The following is a 20,016-nucleotide window of genomic DNA, read 5'->3' on the forward strand; positions in this document are numbered from 1 at the left end:
CAACGGTGTTCTCAAGCTACTGGTTGAATCTAAGCGAGATCTGAGTTCATAATTTTTTAAATCTGCTCAGATTGAGCTGAGATTAATTCTGTTATAAGAAACATTGGTATTGTGGAGCTACGTGTTAAATCTCGGCAGGATCTGAGTTGATGATTTTTTAAATCTGCTCAGATTGAGCTGAGATTAATTCTGTACTAAGAAACAACGGTGTTCTCAAGCTACTGGTTGATTCTAAGCGAGATCTGAGTTTATAATTTTTTTAATCTGCACAGATTGAGCTGAAATTAATTCTGTACTAAGAAACATTGGTGTTCTGAAGGTACTGGTTGAATCTTAACGACATCTGAGTTGATTTTTTAAATCTGCTCAGATTGAGCTGAGATTTATTCTGTTATAAGAAACATTGGTATTGTGGAGCTACGTGTTAAATCTCGGCAGGATCTGAGTTGATGATTTTTTTGAATCTGCTCAGATTGAGCTGAGATTAATTCTGTATTAAGAAACAACGGTGTTCTCAAGCTACTGGTTGAATCTAAGCGAGATCTGAGTTTATAATTTTTTAAATTTGCTCACATTGCGCTGAGATTAATTCTGTACTAAACATTGGTGTTCTGAAGGTACTGGTTGAATCTTAACGACATCTGAGTTGATTTTTTTAAATCTGCTCAGATTGAGCTGAGATTAATTTTGTTATAAGAAACATTGGTATTGTGGAGCTACGTGTTAAATCTCGGCAGGATCTGAGTTGATGATTTTTTGAACCTGCTCAGATTGAGCTGAGATTAATTCTGTACTAAGAAACAACGGTGTTCTCAAGCTACTGGTTGAATCTAAGCGAGATCTGAGTTTATAATTTTTTAAATTTGCTCAGATTGCGCTGAGATCAATTCTGTACTAAGAAACATTGGTGTTCTGAAGGTACCTGTTGAATCTTAACGGCATCTGAGTTAATTTTTTAAATCTGCTCAGATTGAGCTGAGATCAATTCTGTTATAAGAAACATTGGTATTGTGGAGCTACGTGTTAAATCTCGGCAGGATCTGAGTTGATGATTTTTTAAATCTGCTCTGATTGAGCTGAGATTAATTCTGTACTAAGAAACATTGGTGTTCTGAAGCTACTGTTTGAATCTCGGCAGGATCTGAGTTCATAATTTTTTAAATTTGCTCAGATTGAGCTGAGATTAATTCTGTACTAAGAAACATTGGTGTTCTGAAGGTACTGGTTGAATCTTAACGACATCTGAGTTGATTTTTTAAATCTGCTCAGATTGAGCTGAGATTAATTCTGTTATAAGAAACAATGGTGTTCTGAAGCTACTGTTTGAATCTCGGCAGGATCTGAGTTGATGATTTTTTAAATCTGCTCAGATTGAGCTGAGATTAATTCTGTACTAAGAAACAACGGTGTTCTCAAGCTACTGGTTGATTCTAAGCGAGATCTGAGTTTATAATTTTTTTAATCTGCACAGATTGAGCTGAAATTAATTCTGTACTAAGAAACATTGGTGTTCTGAAGGTACTGGTTGAATCTTAACGACATCTGAGTTAATTTTTTAAATCTGCTCAGATTGAGCTGAGATCAATTCTGTTATAAGAAACATTGGTATTGTGGAGCTACGTGTTAAATCTCGGCAGGATCTGAGTTGATGATTTTTTAAATCTGCTCTGATTGAGCTGAGATTAATTCTGTACTAAGAAACATTGGTGTTCTGAAGCTACTGTTTGAATCTCGGCAGGATCTGAGTTGATGATTTTTTAAATCTGCTCAGATTGAGCTGAGATTAATTCTGTACTAAGAAACAACGGTGTTCTCAAGCTACTGGTTGAATCTAAGCGAGATCTGAGTTTACACATTGGTGTTCTGAAGGTACTGGTTGAATCGTAACATCTGAGTTGATGATTTTTTTAAATCTGCTCAGATTTAGCTGAGATTAATTTTGTGCTAAGAAACCGGGTGTTCTGAAGCTACGTGTAAGAAACAAGGGTGTTCTGAAGCTACGTGTTGTCTCTCGGCATGTTCTTAGATGATCATTTTTTTAAATCTGCTCAGATTGAGCTGAGATCAATTCTGTACTAAAAAACAACGGTGTTCTCAAGCTACTGGTTGAATCTAAGCGAGATCTGAGTTCATAATTTTTTAAATTTGCTCAGATTGAGCTGAGATTAATTCTGTACTAAGAAACATTGGTGTTCTGAAGGTACTGGTTGAATCTTAACGACATCTGAGTTGATTTTTTAAATCTGCTCAGATTGAGCTGAGATTAATTCTGTTATAAGAAACAATGGTGTTCTGAAGCTACTGTTTGAATCTCGGCAGGATCTGAGTTGATGATTTTTTAAATCTGCTCGGATTGCGCTGAGATTAATTCTGTACTAAGAAACAACGGTGTTCTCAAGCTACTGGTTGATTCTAAGCGAGATCTGAGTTTATAATTTTTTAAATTTGCTCAGATTGCGCTGAGATTAATTCTCTACTAAGAAACATTGGTGTTCTGAAGGTACTGGTTGAATCTTAACGACATCTGAGTTGATTTTTTAAATCTGCTCAGATTGAGCTGAGATTAATTCTGTTATAAGAAACATTGGTATTGTGGAGCTACGTGTTAAATCTCGGCAGGATCTGAGTTGATGATTTTTTAAATCTGCTCAGATTGAGCTGAGATTAATTCTGTACTAAGAAACATTGGTGTTCTGAAGGTACTGGTTGAATCTTAACGACATCTGAGTTGATTTTTTAAATCTGCTCAGATTGAGCTGAGATTAATTCTGTTATAAGAAACATTGGTGTTCTGAAGGTACTGGTTGAATCTTAACATCTGAGTTGATGATTTTTTTAAATCTGCTCAGATTTAGCAGAGATTAATTTTGTGCTAAGAAACCGGGTGTTCTGAAGCTACGTGTTGATTCTCGGCATGTTCTTAGATGATCATTTTTTTAAATCTGCTCAGATTGAGCTAAGATCAATTCTGTACTAAAAAACAACGGTGTTCTCAAGCTACTGGTTGAATCTTAGCGAGATCTGAGTTCATAATTTTTTTAATTTGCTCAGATTGAGCTGAGATTAATTCTGTTATAAGAAACATTGGTATTGTGGAGCTACGTGTTAAATCTCGGCAGGATCTGAGTTGATGATTTTTTAAATCTGCTCTGATTGAGCTGAGATTAATTCTGTACTAAGAAACATTGGTGTTCTGAAGGTACTGGTTGAATCTTAACATCTGAGTTGATGATTTTTTTAAATCTGCTCAGATTTAGCTGAGATTAATTTTGTGCTAAGAAACCGGGTGTTCTGAAGCTACGTGTTGATTCTCGGCATGTTCTTAGATGATCATTTTTTTAAATCTGCTCAGATTGAGCTAAGATCAATTCTGTACTAAAAAACAACGGTGTTCTCAAGCTACTGGTTGAATCTTAGCGAGATCTGAGTTCATAATTTTTTAAATTTGCTCAGATTGAGCTGAGATTAATTCTGTACTAAGAAACATTGGTGTTCTGAAGGTACTGGTTGAATCTTAACGACATCTGAGTTGATTTTTTAAATCTGCTCAGATTGAGCTGAGATTAATTCTGTTATAAGAAACATTGGTATTGTGGAGCTACGTGTTAAATCTCGGCAGGATCTGAGTTGATGATTTTTTAAATCTGCTCAGATTGAGCTGAGATTAATTCTGTACTAAGAAACATTGGTGTTCTGAAGGTACTGGTTGAATCTTAACGACATCTGAGTTGATTTTTTAAATCTGCTCAGATTGAGCTGAGATTAATTCTGTTATAAGAAACAATGGTGTTCTGAAGCTACTGTTTGAATCTCGGCAGGATCTGAGTTGATGATTTTTTAAATCTGCTCAGATTGAGCTGAGATTAATTCTGTACTAAGAAACAACGGTGTTCTCAAGCTACTGGTTGATTCTAAGCGAGATCTGAGTTTATAATTTTTTTAATCTGCACAGATTGAGCTGAAATTAATTCTGTACTAAGAAACATTGGTGTTCTGAAGGTACTGGTTGAATCTTAACGACATCTGAGTTGATTTTTTAAATCTGCTCAGATTGAGCTGAGATTTATTCTGTTATAAGAAACATTGGTATTGTGGAGCTACGTGTTAAATCTCGGCAGGATCTGAGTTGATGATTTTTTGAATCTGCTCAGATTGAGCTGAGATTAATTCTGTATTAAGAAACAACGGTGTTCTCAAGCTACTGGTTGAATCTAAGCGAGATCTGAGTTTATAATTTTTTAAATTTGCTCACATTGCGCTGAGATTAATTCTGTACTAAACATTGGTGTTCTGAAGGTACTGGTTGAATCTTAACGACATCTGAGTTGATTTTTTTAAATCTGCTCAGATTGAGCTGAGATTAATTTTGTTATAAGAAACATTGGTATTGTGGAGCTACGTGTTAAATCTCGGCAGGATCTGAGTTGATGATTTTTTGAACCTGCTCAGATTGAGCTGAGATTAATTCTGTACTAAGAAACAACGGTGTTCTCAAGCTACTGGTTGAATCTAAGCGAGATCTGAGTTTATAATTTTTTAAATTTGCTCAGATTGCGCTGAGATCAATTCTGTACTAAGAAACATTGGTGTTCTGAAGGTACCTGTTGAATCTTAACGGCATCTGAGTTAATTTTTTAAATCTGCTCAGATTGAGCTGAGATCAATTCTGTTATAAGAAACATTGGTATTGTGGAGCTACGTGTTAAATCTCGGCAGGATCTGAGTTGATGATTTTTTAAATCTGCTCTGATTGAGCTGAGATTAATTCTGTACTAAGAAACATTGGTGTTCTGAAGCTACTGTTTGAATCTCGGCAGGATCTGAGTTCATAATGTTTTAAATTTGCTCAGATTGAGCTGAGATTAATTCTGTACTAAGAAACATTGGTGTTCTGAAGGTACTGGTTGAATCTTAACGACATCTGAGTTGATTTTTTAAATCTGCTCAGATTGAGCTGAGATTAATTCTGTTATAAGAAACAATGGTGTTCTGAAGCTACTGTTTGAATCTCGGCAGGATCTGAGTTGATGATTTTTTAAATCTGCTCAGATTGAGCTGAGATTAATTCTGTACTAAGAAACAACGGTGTTCTCAAGCTACTGGTTGATTCTAAGCGAGATCTGAGTTTATAATTTTTTTAATCTGCACAGATTGAGCTGAAATTAATTCTGTACTAAGAAACATTGGTGTTCTGAAGGTACTGGTTGAATCTTAACGACATCTGAGTTAATTTTTTAAATCTGCTCAGATTGAGCTGAGATCAATTCTGTTATAAGAAACATTGGTATTGTGGAGCTACGTGTTAAATCTCGGCAGGATCTGAGTTGATGATTTTTTAAATCTGCTCTGATTGAGCTGAGATTAATTCTGTACTAAGAAACATTGGTGTTCTGAAGCTACTGTTTGAATCTCGGCAGGATCTGAGTTGATGATTTTTTAAATCTGCTCAGATTGAGCTGAGATTAATTCTGTACTAAGAAACAACGGTGTTCTCAAGCTACTGGTTGAATCTAAGCGAGATCTGAGTTTACACATTGGTGTTCTGAAGGTACTGGTTGAATCTTAACATCTGAGTTGATGATTTTTTTAAATCTGCTCAGATTTAGCTGAGATTAATTTTGTGCTAAGAAACCGGGTGTTCTGAAGCTACGTGTAAGAAACAAGGGTGTTCTGAAGCTACGTGTTGATTCTCGGCATGTTCTTAGATGATCATTTTTTTAAATCTGCTCAGATTGAGCTGAGATCAATTCTGTACTAAAAAACAACGGTGTTCTCAAGCTACTGGTTGAATCTAAGCGAGATCTGAGTTCATAATTTTTTAAATTTGCTCAGATTGAGCTGAGATTAATTCTGTACTAAGAAACATTGGTGTTCTGAAGGTACTGGTTGAATCTTAACGACATCTGAGTTGATTTTTTAAATCTGCTCAGATTGAGCTGAGATTAATTCTGTTATAAGAAACAATGGTGTTCTGAAGCTACTGTTTGAATCTCGGCAGGATCTGAGTTGATGATTTTTTAAATCTGCTCGGATTGAGCTGAGATTAATTCTGTACTAAGAAACAACGGTGTTCTCAAGCTACTGGTTGATTCTAAGCGAGATCTGAGTTTATAGATTTTTAAATTTGCTCAGATTGCGCTGAGATTAATTCTGTACTAAGAAACATTGGTGTTCTGAAGGTACTGGTTGAATCTTAACGACATCTGAGTTGATTTTTTAAATCTGCTCAGATTGAGCTGAGATTAATTCTGTTATAAGAAACATTGGTATTGTGGAGCTACGTGTTAAATCTCGGCAGGATCTGAGTTGATGATTTTTTGAATCTGCTCAGATTGAGCTGAGATTAATTCTGTACTAAGAAACAATGGTGTTCTCAAGCTACTGGTTGAATCTAAGCGAGATCTGAGTTTATAATTTTTTAAATTTGCTCAGATTGCGCTGAGATTAATTCTGTACTAAGAAACATTGGTGTTCTGAAGGTACTGGTTGAATCTTTACGACATCTGAGTTGATTTTTTAAATCTGCTCAGATTGAGCTGAGATTAATTCTGTTATAAGAAACATTGGTATTGTGGAGCTACGTGTTAAATCTCGGCAGGATCTGAGTTGATGATTTTTTAAATCTGCTCTGATTGAGCTGAGATTAATTCTGTACTAAGAAACATTGGTGTTCTGAAGGTACTGGTTGAATCTTAACATCTGAGTTGATGATTTTTTTAAATCTGCTCAGATTTAGCAGAGATTAATTTTGTGCTAAGAAACCGGGTGTTCTGAAGCTACGTGTTGATTCTCGGCATGTTCTTAGATGATCATTTTTTTAAATCTGCTCAGATTGAGCTAAGATCAATTCTGTACTAAAAAACAACGGTGTTCTCAAGCTACTGGTTGAATCTTAGCGAGATCTGAGTTCATAATTTTTTAAATTTGCTCAGATTGAGCTGAGATTAATTCTGTTATAAGAAACATTGGTATTGTGGAGCTACGTGTTAAATCTCGGCAGGATCTGAGTTGATGATTTTTTAAATCTGCTCTGATTGAGCTGAGATTAATTCTGTACTAAGAAACATTGGTGTTCTGAAGGTACTGGTTGAATCTTAACATCTGAGTTGATGATTTTTTTAAATCTGCTCAGATTTAGCTGAGATTAATTTTGTGCTAAGAAACCGGGTGTTCTGAAGCTACGTGTTGATTCTCGGCATGTTCTTAGATGATCATTTTTTTAAATCTGCTCAGATTGAGCTAAGATCAATTCTGTACTAAAAAACAACGGTGTTCTCAAGCTACTGGTTGAATCTTAGCGAGATCTGAGTTCATAATTTTTTAAATTTGCTCAGATTGAGCTGAGATTAATTCTGTACTAAGAAACATTGGTGTTCTGAAGGTACTGGTTGAATCTTAACGACATCTGAGTTGATTTTTTAAATCTGCTCAGATTGAGCTGAGATTAATTCTGTTATAAGAAACATTGGTATTGTGGAGCTACGTGTTAAATCTCGGCAGGATCTGAGTTGATGATTTTTTAAATCTGCTCAGATTGAGCTGAGATTAATTCTGTACTAAGAAACATTGGTGTTCTGAAGGTACTGGTTGAATCTTAACGACATCTGAGTTGATTTTTTAAATCTGCTCAGATTGAGCTGAGATTAATTCTGTTATAAGAAACAATGGTGTTCTGAAGCTACTGTTTGAATCTCGGCAGGATCTGAGTTGATGATTTTTTAAATCTGCTCAGATTGAGCTGAGATTAATTCTGTACTAAGAAACAACGGTGTTCTCAAGCTACTGGTTGATTCTAAGCGAGATCTGAGTTTATAATTTTTTTAATCTGCACAGATTGAGCTGAAATTAATTCTGTACTAAGAAACATTGGTGTTCTGAAGGTACTGGTTGAATCTTAACGACATCTGAGTTGATTTTTTAAATCTGCTCAGATTGAGCTGAGATTTATTCTGTTATAAGAAACATTGGTATTGTGGAGCTACGTGTTAAATCTCGGCAGGATCTGAGTTGATGATTTTTTGAATCTGCTCAGATTGAGCTGAGATTAATTCTGTATTAAGAAACAACGGTGTTCTCAAGCTACTGGTTGAATCTAAGCGAGATCTGAGTTTATAATTTTTTAAATTTGCTCACATTGCGCTGAGATTAATTCTGTACTAAACATTGGTGTTCTGAAGGTACTGGTTGAATCTTAACGACATCTGAGTTGATTTTTTTAAATCTGCTCAGATTGAGCTGAGATTAATTTTGTTATAAGAAACATTGGTATTGTGGAGCTACGTGTTAAATCTCGGCAGGATCTGAGTTGATGATTTTTTGAACCTGCTCAGATTGAGCTGAGATTAATTCTGTACTAAGAAACAACGGTGTTCTCAAGCTACTGGTTGAATCTAAGCGAGATCTGAGTTTATAATTTTTTAAATTTGCTCAGATTGCGCTGAGATCAATTCTGTACTAAGAAACATTGGTGTTCTGAAGGTACCTGTTGAATCTTAACGGCATCTGAGTTAATTTTTTAAATCTGCTCAGATTGAGCTGAGATCAATTCTGTTATAAGAAACATTGGTATTGTGGAGCTACGTGTTAAATCTCGGCAGGATCTGAGTTGATGATTTTTTAAATCTGCTCTGATTGAGCTGAGATTAATTCTGTACTAAGAAACATTGGTGTTCTGAAGCTACTGTTTGAATCTCGGCAGGATCTGAGTTCATAATTTTTTAAATTTGCTCAGATTGAGCTGAGATTAATTCTGTACTAAGAAACATTGGTGTTCTGAAGGTACTGGTTGAATCTTAACGACATCTGAGTTGATTTTTTAAATCTGCTCAGATTGAGCTGAGATTAATTCTGTTATAAGAAACAATGGTGTTCTGAAGCTACTGTTTGAATCTCGGCAGGATCTGAGTTGATGATTTTTTAAATCTGCTCAGATTGAGCTGAGATTAATTCTGTACTAAGAAACAACGGTGTTCTCAAGCTACTGGTTGATTCTAAGCGAGATCTGAGTTTATAATTTTTTTAATCTGCACAGATTGAGCTGAAATTAATTCTGTACTAAGAAACATTGGTGTTCTGAAGGTACTGGTTGAATCTTAACGACATCTGAGTTAATTTTTTAAATCTGCTCAGATTGAGCTGAGATCAATTCTGTTATAAGAAACATTGGTATTGTGGAGCTACGTGTTAAATCTCGGCAGGATCTGAGTTGATGATTTTTTAAATCTGCTCTGATTGAGCTGAGATTAATTCTGTACTAAGAAACATTGGTGTTCTGAAGCTACTGTTTGAATCTCGGCAGGATCTGAGTTGATGATTTTTTAAATCTGCTCAGATTGAGCTGAGATTAATTCTGTACTAAGAAACAACGGTGTTCTCAAGCTACTGGTTGAATCTAAGCGAGATCTGAGTTTACACATTGGTGTTCTGAAGGTACTGGTTGAATCTTAACATCTGAGTTGATGATTTTTTTAAATCTGCTCAGATTTAGCTGAGATTAATTTTGTGCTAAGAAACCGGGTGTTCTGAAGCTACGTGTAAGAAACAAGGGTGTTCTGAAGCTACGTGTTGATTCTCGGCATGTTCTTAGATGATCATTTTTTTAAATCTGCTCAGATTGAGCTGAGATCAATTCTGTACTAAAAAACAACGGTGTTCTCAAGCTACTGGTTGAATCTAAGCGAGATCTGAGTTCATAATTTTTTAAATTTGCTCAGATTGAGCTGAGATTAATTCTGTACTAAGAAACATTGGTGTTCTGAAGGTACTGGTTGAATCTTAACGACATCTGAGTTGATTTTTTAAATCTGCTCAGATTGAGCTGAGATTAATTCTGTTATAAGAAACAATGGTGTTCTGAAGCTACTGTTTGAATCTCGGCAGGATCTGAGTTTATGATTTTTTAAATCTGCTCGGATTGAGCTGAGATTAATTCTGTACTAAGAAACAACGGTGTTCTCAAGCTACTGGTTGATTCTAAGCGAGATCTGAGTTTATAGATTTTTAAATTTGCTCAGATTGCGCTGAGATTAATTCTGTACTAAGAAACATTGGTGTTCTGAAGGTACTGGTTGAATCTTAACGACATCTGAGTTGATTTTTTAAATCTGCTCAGATTGAGCTGAGATTAATTCTGTTATAAGAAACATTGGTATTGTGGAGCTACGTGTTAAATCTCGGCAGGATCTGAGTTGATGATTTTTTGAATCTGCTCAGATTGAGCTGAGATTAATTCTGTACTAAGAAACAATGGTGTTCTCAAGCTACTGGTTGAATCTAAGCGAGATCTGAGTTTATTAGGTGTTCGGCCACCAGCCGAACAACTATTGTTATTGTTCTGTTTTTTTTTTTTTTTTTTTTTTTTTTTTTTTTTTTTTTTTCTGCGTGTTCTTCTCCTCGAACGTTCTCGCGCGATTTTCGCAAAAACTAAAGCTTGTATGAACCTGAAACTTACCATATATATTGATCTTAATGAGTAGACGAAACAGCAACATTTTTGGAATGATGACGTCATTGATGACGTCATTACGTTCAAAAAAACGCTAAAAATTGGAGAGTTCATATCTTGAGAACTACAAATGCCACACACAAGATATTTGGTGCATATAAAAGGTCTTGTAATTAGCTACAAAAGTCGTGCACAACGTGACCTCATGTGACTTTTACTTCCGGTTGAAACAGGAAGTTCAAAATTTCAAAAGTTCATATCTCAAGAACTATATATCATATTCCCAAAATTTGAATATCAGTTTGAAGATCAGTTATCCTGCTCAAATTTTTGCACAAACATAATGCCAGTTGAATTTTGCCTTCTGGTCGTAAAAGCGCGCGTTTGTGTTGACCTCCATTCATTACGCGTAGAAACCAGATAGTATCGCCATTCATGTATGTGAATGCTACTATTGTATTGTGGGTGTGTGGGTGTGTGTGCGTGTAGTTCATGTAGGCCTACATTGTATCCATGCTCTACGACAAAACAGCACTGCGTGGCTGTGGGCATTACGGGTTGTGTATACACATGCAGACTCCGTTGAAGGCGCGCGTAATTCAAATTCCACTACGCTGGGATTCGCCTCATCTTTCTTCGTGCGATTTTGAACAAAATGTTGCGCTACTATGAACTTGAAACTTATCATAAACATGAACCTTCATGAGTAGATGAACCCGCAACTTTTTTGGAATGATGACGTCATCGATGACGTCATTACGTTAAATAAACGGTAAATAATTGAAAAATTCATATCTTGAGAACCACAAACGCTACGTACAAGATTCTTTCACTACATGAAACCTCTTGTAATGTTCTACAAATGTTGTACACAACGTTACCTCATTTGACCATTCACCCGAACACCCTGAGTTTGTACACAAACTCTCAATTTCTAGTAATTTTTTAAATTTGCTCAGATTGCGCTGAGATCAATTCTGTACTAAGAAACAATGGTGTTCTCAAGCTACTGGTTGAATCTAAGCGAGATCTGAGTTTATAATTTTTTAAATTTGCTCAGATTGCGCTGAGATCAATTCTGTACTAAGAAACATTGGTGTTCTGAAGGTACTTGTTGAATCTTAACGGCATCTGAGTTAATTTTTTAAATCTGCTCAGATTGAGCTGAGATCAATTCTGTTATAAGAAACATTGGTATTGTGGAGCTACGTGTTAAATCTCGGCAGGATCTGAGTTGATGATTTTTTTAATCTGCTCAGATTGAGCTGAGATTAATTCTGTACTAAGAAACATTGGTGTTCTGAAGGTACTGGTTGAATCTTAACATCTGAGTTGATGATTTTTTTAAATCTGCTCAGATTTAGCTGAGATTAATTTTGTGCTAAGAAACCGGGTGTTCTGAAGCTACGTGTTGATTCTCGGCATGTTCTTAGATGATCATTTTTTTAAATCTGCTCAGATTGAGCTGAGATCAATTCTGTACTAACAAACAACGGTGTTCTCAAGCTACTGGTTGAATCTAAGCGAGATCTGAGTTCATAATTTTTTAAATCTGCTCAGATTGAGCTGAGATTAATTCTGTTATAAGAAACATTGGTATTGTGGAGCTACGTGTTAAATCTCGGCAGGATCTGAGTTGATGATTTTTTAAATCTGCTCAGATTGAGCTGAGATTAATTCTGTACTAAGAAACAACGGTGTTCTCAAGCTACTGGTTGATTCTAAGCGAGATCTGAGTTTATAATTTTTTTAATCTGCACAGATTGAGCTGAAATTAATTCTGTACTAAGAAACATTGGTGTTCTGAAGGTACTGGTTGAATCTTAACGACATCTGAGTTGATTTTTTAAATCTGCTCAGATTGAGCTGAGATTTATTCTGTTATAAGAAACATTGGTATTGTGGAGCTACGTGTTAAATCTCGGCAGGATCTGAGTTGATGATTTTTTTGAATCTGCTCAGATTGAGCTGAGATTAATTCTGTATTAAGAAACAACGGTGTTCTCAAGCTACTGGTTGAATCTAAGCGAGATCTGAGTTTATAATTTTTTAAATTTGCTCACATTGCGCTGAGATTAATTCTGTACTAATAATTGGTGTTCTGAAGGTACTGGTTGAATCTTAACGACATCTGAGTTGATTTTTTTAAATCTGCTCAGATTGAGCTGAGATTAATTTTGTTATAAGAAACATTGGTATTGTGGAGCTACGTGTTAAATCTCGGCAGGATCTGAGTTGATGATTTTTTGAACCTGCTCAGATTGAGCTGAGATTAATTCTGTACTAAGAAACAACGGTGTTCTCAAGCTACTGGTTGAATCTAAGCGAGATCTGAGTTTATAATTTTTTAAATTTGCTCAGATTGCGCTGAGATCAATTCTGTACTAAGAAACATTGGTGTTCTGAAGGTACCTGTTGAATCTTAACGGCATCTGAGTTAATTTTTTAAATCTGCTCAGATTGAGCTGAGATCAATTCTGTTATAAGAAACATTGGTATTGTGGAGCTACGTGTTAAATCTCGGCAGGATCTGAGTTGATGATTTTTTAAATCTGCTCTGATTGAGCTGAGATTAATTCTGTACTAAGAAACATTGGTGTTCTGAAGCTACTGTTTGAATCTCGGCAGGATCTGAGTTCATAATTTTTTAAATTTGCTCAGATTGAGCTGAGATTAATTCTGTACTAAGAAACATTGGTGTTCTGAAGGTACTGGTTGAATCTTAACGACATCTGAGTTGATTTTTTAAATCTGCTCAGATTGAGCTGAGATTAATTCTGTTATAAGAAACAATGGTGTTCTGAAGCTACTGTTTGAATCTCGGCAGGATCTGAGTTGATGATTTTTTAAATCTGCTCAGATTGAGCTGAGATTAATTCTGTACTAAGAAACAACGGTGTTCTCAAGCTACTGGTTGATTCTAAGCGAGATCTGAGTTTATAATTTTTTTAATCTGCACAGATTGAGCTGAAATTAATTCTGTACTAAGAAACATTGGTGTTCTGAAGGTACTGGTTGAATCTTAACGACATCTGAGTTAATTTTTTAAATCTGCTCAGATTGAGCTGAGATCAATTCTGTTATAAGAAACATTGGTATTGTGGAGCTACGTGTTAAATCTCGGCAGGATCTGAGTTGATGATTTTTTAAATCTGCTCTGATTGAGCTGAGATTAATTCTGTACTAAGAAACATTGGTGTTCTGAAGCTACTGTTTGAATCTCGGCAGGATCTGAGTTGATGATTTTTTAAATCTGCTCAGATTGAGCTGAGATTAATTCTGTACTAAGAAACAACGGTGTTCTCAAGCTACTGGTTGAATCTAAGCGAGATCTGAGTTTACACATTGGTGTTCTGAAGGTACTGGTTGAATCGTAACATCTGAGTTGATGATTTTTTTAAATCTGCTCAGATTTAGCTGAGATTAATTTTGTGCTAAGAAACCGGGTGTTCTGAAGCTACGTGTAAGAAACAAGGGTGTTCTGAAGCTACGTGTTGTCTCTCGGCATGTTCTTAGATGATCATTTTTTTAAATCTGCTCAGATTGAGCTGAGATCAATTCTGTACTAAAAAACAACGGTGTTCTCAAGCTACTGGTTGAATCTAAGCGAGATCTGAGTTCATAATTTTTTAAATTTGCTCAGATTGAGCTGAGATTAATTCTGTACTAAGAAACATTGGTGTTCTGAAGGTACTGGTTGAATCTTAACGACATCTGAGTTGATTTTTTAAATCTGCTCAGATTGAGCTGAGATTAATTCTGTTATAAGAAACAATGGTGTTCTGAAGCTACTGTTTGAATCTCGGCAGGATCTGAGTTGATGATTTTTTAAATCTGCTCGGATTGCGCTGAGATTAATTCTGTACTAAGAAACAACGGTGTTCTCAAGCTACTGGTTGATTCTAAGCGAGATCTGAGTTTATAATTTTTTAAATTTGCTCAGATTGCGCTGAGATTAATTCTCTACTAAGAAACATTGGTGTTCTGAAGGTACTGGTTGAATCTTAACGACATCTGAGTTGATTTTTTAAATCTGCTCAGATTGAGCTGAGATTAATTCTGTTATAAGAAACATTGGTATTGTGGAGCTACGTGTTAAATCTCGGCAGGATCTGAGTTGATGATTTTTTAAATCTGCTCAGATTGAGCTGAGATTAATTCTGTACTAAGAAACATTGGTGTTCTGAAGGTACTGGTTGAATCTTAACGACATCTGAGTTGATTTTTTAAATCTGCTCAGATTGAGCTGAGATTAATTCTGTTATAAGAAACATTGGTGTTCTGAAGGTACTGGTTGAATCTTAACATCTGAGTTGATGATTTTTTTAAATCTGCTCAGATTTAGCAGAGATTAATTTTGTGCTAAGAAACCGGGTGTTCTGAAGCTACGTGTTGATTCTCGGCATGTTCTTAGATGATCATTTTTTTAAATCTGCTCAGATTGAGCTAAGATCAATTCTGTACTAAAAAACAACGGTGTTCTCAAGCTACTGGTTGAATCTTAGCGAGATCTGAGTTCATAATTTTTTAAATTTGCTCAGATTGAGCTGAGATTAATTCTGTTATAAGAAACATTGGTATTGTGGAGCTACGTGTTAAATCTCGGCAGGATCTGAGTTGATGATTTTTTAAATCTGCTCTGATTGAGCTGAGATTAATTCTGTACTAAGAAACATTGGTGTTCTGAAGGTACTGGTTGAATCTTAACATCTGAGTTGATGATTTTTTTAAATCTGCTCAGATTTAGCTGAGATTAATTTTGTGCTAAGAAACCGGGTGTTCTGAAGCTACGTGTTGATTCTCGGCATGTTCTTAGATGATCATTTTTTTAAATCTGCTCAGATTGAGCTAAGATCAATTCTGTACTAAAAAACAACGGTGTTCTCAAGCTACTGGTTGAATCTTAGCGAGATCTGAGTTCATAATTTTTTAAATTTGCTCAGATTGAGCTGAGATTAATTCTGTACTAAGAAACATTGGTGTTCTGAAGGTACTGGTTGAATCTTAACGACATCTGAGTTGATTTTTTAAATCTGCTCAGATTGAGCTGAGATTAATTCTGTTATAAGAAACATTGGTATTGTGGAGCTACGTGTTAAATCTCGGCAGGATCTGAGTTGATGATTTTTTAAATCTGCTCAGATTGAGCTGAGATTAATTCTGTACTAAGAAACATTGGTGTTCTGAAGGTACTGGTTGAATCTTAACGACATCTGAGTTGATTTTTTAAATCTGCTCAGATTGAGCTGAGATTAATTCTGTTATAAGAAACAATGGTGTTCTGAAGCTACTGTTTGAATCTCGGCAGGATCTGAGTTGATGATTTTTTAAATCTGCTCAGATTGAGCTGAGATTAATTCTGTACTAAGAAACAACGGTGTTCTCAAGCTACTGGTTGATTCTAAGCGAGATCTGAGTTTATAATTTTTTTAATCTGCACAGATTGAGCTGAAATTAATTCTGTACTAAGAAACATTGGTGTTCTGAAGGTACTGGTTGAATCTTAACGACATCTGAGTTGATTTTTTAAATCTGCTCAGATTGAGCTGAGATTTATTCTGTTATAAGAAACATTGGTATTGTGGAGCTACGTGTTAAATCTCGGCAGGATCTGAGTTGATGATTTTTTGAATCTGCTCAGATTGAGCTGAGATTAATTCTGTATTAAGAAACAACGGTGTTCTCAAGCTACTGGTTGAATCTAAGCGAGATCTGAGTTTATAATTTTTTAAATTTGCTCACATTGCGCTGAGATTAATTCTGTACTAAACATTGGTGTTCTGAAGGTACTGGTTGAATCTTAACGACATCTGAGTTGATTTTTTTAAATCTGCTCAGATTGAGCTGAGATTAATTTTGTTATAAGAAACATTGGTATTGTGGAGCTACGTGTTAAATCTCGGCAGGATCTGAGTTGATGATTTTTTGAACCTGCTCAGATTGAGCTGAGATTAATTCTGTACTAAGAAACAACGGTGTTCTCAAGCTACTGGTTGAATCTAAGCGAGATCTGAGTTTATAATTTTTTAAATTTGCTCAGATTGCGCTGAGATCAATTCTGTACTAAGAAACATTGGTGTTCTGAAGGTACCTGTTGAATCTTAACGGCATCTGAGTTAATTTTTTAAATCTGCTCAGATTGAGCTGAGATCAATTCTGTTATAAGAAACATTGGTATTGTGGAGCTACGTGTTAAATCTCGGCAGGATCTGAGTTGATGATTTTTTAAATCTGCTCTGATTGAGCTGAGATTAATTCTGTACTAAGAAACATTGGTGTTCTGAAGCTACTGTTTGAATCTCGGCAGGATCTGAGTTCATAATGTTTTAAATTTGCTCAGATTGAGCTGAGATTAATTCTGTACTAAGAAACATTGGTGTTCTGAAGGTACTGGTTGAATCTTAACGACATCTGAGTTGATTTTTTAAATCTGCTCAGATTGAGCTGAGATTAATTCTGTTATAAGAAACAATGGTGTTCTGAAGCTACTGTTTGAATCTCGGCAGGATCTGAGTTGATGATTTTTTAAATCTGCTCAGATTGAGCTGAGATTAATTCTGTACTAAGAAACAACGGTGTTCTCAAGCTACTGGTTGATTCTAAGCGAGATCTGAGTTTATAATTTTTTTAATCTGCACAGATTGAGCTGAAATTAATTCTGTACTAAGAAACATTGGTGTTCTGAAGGTACTGGTTGAATCTTAACGACATCTGAGTTAATTTTTTAAATCTGCTCAGATTGAGCTGAGATCAATTCTGTTATAAGAAACATTGGTATTGTGGAGCTACGTGTTAAATCTCGGCAGGATCTGAGTTGATGATTTTTTAAATCTGCTCTGATTGAGCTGAGATTAATTCTGTACTAAGAAACATTGGTGTTCTGAAGCTACTGTTTGAATCTCGGCAGGATCTGAGTTGATGATTTTTTAAATCTGCTCAGATTGAGCTGAGATTAATTCTGTACTAAGAAACAACGGTGTTCTCAAGCTACTGGTTGAATCTAAGCGAGATCTGAGTTTACACATTGGTGTTCTGAAGGTACTGGTTGAATCTTAACATCTGAGTTGATGATTTTTTTAAATCTGCTCAGATTTAGCTGAGATTAATTTTGTGCTAAGAAACCGGGTGTTCTGAAGCTACGTGTAAGAAACAAGGGTGTTCTGAAGCTACGTGTTGATTCTCGGCATGTTCTTAGATGATCATTTTTTTAAATCTGCTCAGATTGAGCTGAGATCAATTCTGTACTAAAAAACAACGGTGTTCTCAAGCTACTGGTTGAATCTAAGCGAGATCTGAGTTCATAATTTTTTAAATTTGCTCAGATTGAGCTGAGATTAATTCTGTACTAAGAAACATTGGTGTTCTGAAGGTACTGGTTGAATCTTAACGACATCTGAGTTGATTTTTTAAATCTGCTCAGATTGAGCTGAGATTAATTCTGTTATAAGAAACAATGGTGTTCTGAAGCTACTGTTTGAATCTCGGCAGGATCTGAGTTGATGATTTTTTAAATCTGCTCGGATTGAGCTGAGATTAATTCTGTACTAAGAAACAACGGTGTTCTCAAGCTACTGGTTGATTCTAAGCGAGATCTGAGTTTATAGATTTTTAAATTTGCTCAGATTGCGCTGAGATTAATTCTGTACTAAGAAACATTGGTGTTCTGAAGGTACTGGTTGAATCTTAACGACATCTGAGTTGATTTTTTAAATCTGCTCAGATTGAGCTGAGATTAATTCTGTTATAAGAAACATTGGTATTGTGGAGCTACGTGTTAAATCTCGGCAGGATCTGAGTTGATGATTTTTTGAATCTGCTCAGATTGAGCTGAGATTAATTCTGTACTAAGAAACAATGGTGTTCTCAAGCTACTGGTTGAATCTAAGCGAGATCTGAGTTTATAATTTTTTAAATTTGCTCAGATTGCGCTGAGATTAATTCTGTACTAAGAAACATTGGTGTTCTGAAGGTACTGGTTGAATCTTTACGACATCTGAGTTGATTTTTTAAATCTGCTCAGATTGAGCTGAGATTAATTCTGTTATAAGAAACATTGGTATTGTGGAGCTACGTGTTAAATCTCGGCAGGATCTGAGTTGATGATTTTTTAAATCTGCTCTGATTGAGCTGAGATTAATTCTGTACTAAGAAACATTGGTGTTCTGAAGGTACTGGTTGAATCTTAACATCTGAGTTGATGATTTTTTTAAATCTGCTCAGATTTAGCAGAGATTAATTTTGTGCTAAGAAACCGGGTGTTCTGAAGCTACGTGTTGATTCTCGGCATGTTCTTAGATGATCATTTTTTTAACTCTGCTCAGATTGAGCTAAGATCAATTCTGTACTAAAAAACAACGGTGTTCTCAAGCTACTGGTTGAATCTTAGCGAGATCTGAGTTCATAATTTTTTAAATTTGCTCAGATTGAGCTGAGATTAATTCTGTTATAAGAAACATTGGTATTGTGGAGCTACGTGTTAAATCTCGGCAGGATCTGAGTTGATGATTTTTTAAATCTGCTCTGATTGAGCTGAGATTAATTCTGTACTAAGAAACATTGGTGTTCTGAAGGTACTGGTTGAATCTTAACATCTGAGTTGATGATTTTTTTAAATCTGCTCAGATTTAGCTGAGATTAATTTTGTGCTAAGAAACCGGGTGTTCTGAAGCTACGTGTTGATTCTCGGCATGTTCTTAGATGATCATTTTTTTAAATCTGCTCAGATTGAGCTAAGATCAATTCTGTACTAAAAAACAACGGTGTTCTCAAGCTACTGGTTGAATCTTAGCGAGATCTGAGTTCATAATTTTTTAAATTTGCTCAGATTGAGCTGAGATTAATTCTGTACTAAGAAACATTGGTGTTCTGAAGGTACTGGTTGAATCTTAACGACATCTGAGTTGATTTTTTAAATCTGCTCAGATTGAGCTGAGATTAATTCTGTTATAAGAAACATTGGTATTGTGGAGCTACGTGTTAAATCTCGGCAGGATCTGAGTTGATGATTTTTTAAATCTGCTCAGATTGAGCTGAGATTAATTCTGTACTAAGAAACATTGGTGTTCTGAAGGTACTGGTTGAATCTTAACGACATCTGAGTTGATTTTTTAAATCTGCTCAGATTGAGCTGAGATTAATTCTGTTATAAGAAACAATGGTGTTCTGAAGCTACTGTTTGAATCTCGGCAGGATCTGAGTTGATGATTTTTTAAATCTGCTCAGATTGAGCTGAGATTAATTCTGTACTAAGAAACAACGGTGTTCTCAAGCTACTGGTTGATTCTAAGCGAGATCTGAGTTTATAATTTTTTTAATCTGCACAGATTGAGCTGAAATTAATTCTGTACTAAGAAACATTGGTGTTCTGAAGGTACTGGTTGAATCTTAACGACATCTGAGTTGATTTTTTAAATCTGCTCAGATTGAGCTGAGATTTATTCTGTTATAAGAAACATTGGTATTGTGGAGCTACGTGTTAAATCTCGGCAGGATCTGAGTTGATGATTTTTTGAATCTGCTCAGATTGAGCTGAGATTAATTCTGTATTAAGAAACAACGGTGTTCTCAAGCTA

Source organism: Asterias amurensis, chromosome 13, assembly GCF_032118995.1.
Source record: "Asterias amurensis chromosome 13, ASM3211899v1".
NCBI classification, from domain to species: Eukaryota; Metazoa; Echinodermata; class Asteroidea; order Forcipulatida; family Asteriidae; genus Asterias; species Asterias amurensis.